This window comes from Limulus polyphemus, unplaced genomic scaffold (genome assembly GCF_000517525.1).
Source record: "Limulus polyphemus unplaced genomic scaffold, Limulus_polyphemus-2.1.2 Scaffold3559, whole genome shotgun sequence".
In the NCBI taxonomy this organism is placed as follows: Eukaryota; Metazoa; Arthropoda; class Merostomata; order Xiphosura; family Limulidae; genus Limulus; species Limulus polyphemus.
In genome coordinates this window covers 18,739-23,768 of record NW_013669169.1, presented here as the reverse complement: position 1 = coordinate 23,768, position 5,030 = coordinate 18,739, and the positions used below count along the sequence as shown (strand labels likewise).

At 31.2% G+C, this 5,030-nt stretch overlaps 1 protein-coding gene across 2 annotated transcripts in view; it reads right to left on the bottom strand.

Moving 5' to 3' along the window:
* Positions 1 to 5,030, bottom strand: part of LOC106469584 (POU domain, class 3, transcription factor 4-A-like) — an 81,808-nt gene that overhangs the window by 73,297 nt on the left and 3,481 nt on the right. Inside the window, exon 2 of one of the 2 annotated variants that reach the window (XM_022398157.1) lies at positions 2,034 to 2,878. The exons of the other annotated variant lie outside the window; for it this stretch is intronic. The gene's annotated coding sequence lies outside the window, so the exon portion shown is untranslated. Of the gene's footprint in view, positions 1 to 2,033; positions 2,879 to 5,030 lie in introns of those variants that run through there. 2 annotated transcript variants of the gene reach the window in all.

Below are 5,030 nucleotides of genomic sequence, written 5' to 3'. Positions count from 1 at the left end.
TGATGCTGTTTCTGATAGCGAGGATTCGGCCCCGTCCTTGCAATAGGTTTATCTTCCGACAGACTGATGCTGTTTCTGATAGCGAGGATTCGGCCACATACTTACAATAGGTTTATCTTCCGACAGACTGATGCTGTTTCTGATAGCGAGGATTCGGCCACATACTTACAATAGGTTTATCTTCTGAGCGCCAGTATATTTATACTGTGTTTTTGTACATATAAGTCAATAAATGCAGTAAAGCTCAGCGAGTCTTTACTGAGAAATACACAAAAAAGTTCATAACATACACGTGAAGAGAATGTGGTGAGAAATGAAGAACAACGGTTATTTTCCTGGAAGACATTTCCAAGTTCATTAATTAAATACTGTGGTTATCACACTTTCTAATCACATTACTTTAGTGGATACTTAGTCTATTTTAAGTAAAGTTCCTAGAATATCCAGTAAAATATGACTGGACTAGATCATCTGTTTCATATTAGGATAGTTAGCATATGCAATGGTAACAAATTACGTTATCTTTATAAGTACCTAAGATAAATATATTTAATTCGCTATACTCATTACCAGAAGTTAATATTCACAGGTTTAAATCTTTTTAAAGACCCATCTAGCATTGAAATTCTGTGTTTATCCAATTATACTCATAAATGTAAGTTATAATATTATTTTTCTTGAGGTCTAAACTCAATTGTATTTACATTTACCTAACTTATTGTCGTAGTGTATTTTATAGCTGTCCTAAAACACGCACTATCTGAAATAACATAAGCTGTGACACAACCGTATGATAGTCGACACTTACGCCGAAACGTGACGCACAAAAGTTTTATGATATCTTTTTTACTTATAGTGGTTTCTTTTAACTCCTTTTTTTTCCTGTTCGCTAAGAGATGAATTCGAGAATAGATTCCTTACGTAAAATTGCAGTTCATATAAGATTTAAACACATCCACTCATGAACGAAAAAAATATGTTTTGTAAATCTCTAAGATATGCAGAGCTGAATTACTTTGTCTCATTAGATATTTTAAACTGCCAAACATTGAAAAAGTGCTCTATATTTAGCAGAGATATGCGAGCACGTGATTTGTTTAAGTATTATCGTGATATTTCTGCTTTAAAGTCCATCGTTAGTGATAAAGAAAAGCTTAATGACACTGGTTGCATGGGTTAGAGAAACCCAATGCTGGATAAAATCGAAAATCTGTTCATACAATAATAGTCTACTATTTATATACAAACATATTTTTATAGTTATGGATATTTTGGTGTACTTGTCTATAAATGTTCGTTTTAATGATGTTTGAAATATCGTCTATACTAAATCAATATATTGTATAATTATTACGTCAGCAGTCTTAACGAGACAAAATCCAATGCTCTAAACAACAACACTATATTGGATTAAAGGCAACATTCAAATTCGGCTAATAGTTTCTTATAAGAACGACTAGCATTTTAACGCTAAAAATGCAACCCCTGAAGATTAAACAACAATCTTCAGGAGCGCCCCCAGTAGCAAAGCGGTATGTCTGCGGACTTACAACGCTAGAATCCGGGATTCGATACCCGTTGTGGGCAGAGCACAGATAGCCCATTGTGTAGCTTTGTGCTTAATAACAAACAACAACACCTTGTTTGTTATTAAGCACAAAGCTACACAATGGGCTATCTGTGCTCTGCCCACCACGGGTATCGAATCCCGGATTCTAGCGTTGTAAGTCCGCAGACATACCGCTTTGCTACTGGGGGCGCCCATGAAGATCGTTAAACAGTAACATGAAATGTTAGTTCGGCCCATAATAACATGTACATTTCCTAAAAATGTCAAGCTGAGGGCAACTTTGAAAAACTAATCTATACAATTAACAAAGATCACTGTATAATGTATCTGATGTGTGGTGACAACGATGGTTATTTTGGAAGAAATTTGATGACAAAACGAAACTCGTTTCTTAAATTAAAAACCAAATTTTACAGTGATGAGGAGTTTAGTAGAAAAAGACAAGAATTTCATGTCACAAAATTTGATGTTTATTGTTTATCATTTCAACTTAGCGTATATGATACAGTTATACCAAGCTATATATATATAGCTATATATATATTTAGTACAGTCAATGACCATACATACACACAAATACATTAATATACACCGGTAAAAGTGTCAACTCCAACTGGGTCTGTAATGGTAATAAATATCCAATACCCCCAGACATTAAATAACCAAAGTGCAAAGAATATAACTCTACTTTTTAGTGAAATTTGTTGTTGGTGTTAATGACATCACATTTTCAAAAGAGCCACGTGATATTTTGATTTAAGCACAAACTTAAGCTTTAACTATTCAAACACTTAGCATCATAAGTGGCCTCTTTCTGTCCTTGTCGGGGACGAAACCTAGATCCTACACGACATGCATAAGTTAAATATTTTGTGAGTTTAAACTGCGAATGGAAACTTTTAACACATGTCCATGTGTATAAAAATATACCAGTTTTGGTATTTGAAATTTATTTATAATCCACGCCTGATTAGCATCAGTTATTAAACTTTTACCAAACAAGCATTCTGAAAAACTAACTAATGTTTACACCGATCATTATCTCAAGAATGCCTAAATCTTCAGGTTCGTGTAATACACACACAGAATCACTTGCTAATCCGTCTTTCATTGTTTACAGGATAATCTTGAATTTTACTCTATCACCACGCTTTATCTAAGAATACGAATCTTCATTAATATAACATCAAATCTGTTGTCGCTGAGTGTTTCACGTTTCTTCAAACGGATATTTGAAATTCCCTGACAGCTGCAGGCGTGTATGTATTCTTAGACTTTTAGTGTTGTTTTCTTTCTTTTTTTTTTCATCTGACGGTAAAACAAAAATTTTGAAATACTAATCAACATGAATTACGTATTTAAACACGCAACTTATAGTGGGTTTTTTGAGAAATGAACGTCAACCGTCTTGTAAAAGGGTAAAATGCTAATTATTAGGAGCTAGCGCAGCCGAGTAAATAAGAACATAACGTCTTCCCACACAACATCACCTATCTTAAAACTAACACAAGATTGTTTACTTCAATTCGTATATGTCAGTAAAGTTAAGTTTATATTTAAGGTAACCACAGACAGCTTGGTAGATTTACTCGTTTTTCGTAACAAAGACACACACACACACAGAGATAAAAGATGGAGATTTTAAACGTAAAAAACAACAACAAGTGGAACAGTATAGTATGTAAAAAGATACAGAGATAAATAGGATATGTTCAACTAACCGCAAGTTCTTAAGAGTTCCATAAAACTATCTTCCATATTTTAGACATTAAGAGAAGAGACTCGGTTTTGAAAATATATATTTTCTAAAATTTTGAAATCTAAAAATAAACTATCATATTAGAGAATGGTTTAGAAATAAAATCATCTAAATTTTTTCAATCACTTGTCAAACACATTCATCTATAGGAAACTTGTAAGTATACATATATAAGTTTGACCATCACATTATCAACTATTTTAAAGAAAAGCGTAAATATTTCAAATATTTAATCAAGCGAAACTTATAGAAAATGGATCAATTTTTCTTGTAAATCATATAAAAAAACCACACAAATTAATTTCAATTTGCAGTGTTTTTTGGTTTGTTTTTTATTGGTAGATATTCAAATTATATAACTTATAAGCTTATGTCACAAAATATCACTCTGATTGGTAGACACTGTGATGTGTATCCAAGTATCATGCGTCTATATAAAAGCTCTTTAGGCGCTTAGCCTACGCCATATACACTATAATTTTTCTCATGTAATATTAAATGTTTTAACAGGAATTCGGTATAAGACGATTCAAAAAGGTCACATTTCTTAATATTTTCTGAATGAAAAGTTTTACAGCCGAAAACTGTGAATTTTCTGTTCTTTATAAAGCTTTTGAATTCCGTTTCAGATCTTCACAAATTTACCTCTCGCAAGCAGGTATCTATGGTTCGATGTTTGATACTCTCTGTACAAATTTTCAATCTCTATTGTTATTTAAAGTACTTTTCGGCTTCCAAATTTCTGACACACATTTCCATAATTTGATAAACACGAATAATGAAGTGATTACAAGATATTAACACAATTTTGTACACATTTATTTATTTATTTTGATTTCAAATAGCGTGTAATTGGTATTAAAAGTTCATTTCAAGATGATTATTTATTAGTTACATTATATTAAAATAAATTAAGCAGTTTGATTCGACAAAAATTAAAACATAAACATAAATAGGTCATTTTAACTTCTCACCCATACAAGATGAGATAAATAAGAATACGTCAATTGGAAAAATTCATAATACAGAACCACACCTGAATTTATTTTTAAAAAATACTTTTTTCGTGAATCTTTACTTTGCTTATGAATATTCGTAATATTGATATTTCAGACTCATTATGTTTAATAAAAACGACACTAACAACTTTGTAATTTTAAGATTCATGATCATCACTAAACAATAATAGTTTTATTATGAGTGCTCTTCCCTCTCGTCATTTGTCACTAAACAATAATAGTTTTATTATGAGTGCTCTTCCATCTCGTCATTTGTTACTAAACAATAATAGTTTTATTATGAGTGTTCTTCCATCTCGTCAATTGTTATTCTATTATTCTACTGTGTCCTAAATCATATTTTCTGTAAAATTACTTTTAACACTGATAACACAGGCCTGCAAATTCAAGCTTTATAAAAGTTGTTTCGGTTTTAATAACAGATTTTTTATAATTCAGCTACGCAGATTTCGAAAAATAATATTATTATTTTTTCTATCAGATAATTTTTTTTTACAAATGGGGAAGAAAAATCTCTAACTTAGATCAAATTATTATTTCGTTTACCACAATGAACTGAAGAAAAGAGAAGAACATTGATGTCAAACGAATATGCATCCACATTCATCCTGATTTTTTTTGTGTGTGAAATCTACATCTTTTAGTCTCAAAATTACATGTTGTGGTCTTTCTTTTATGTATT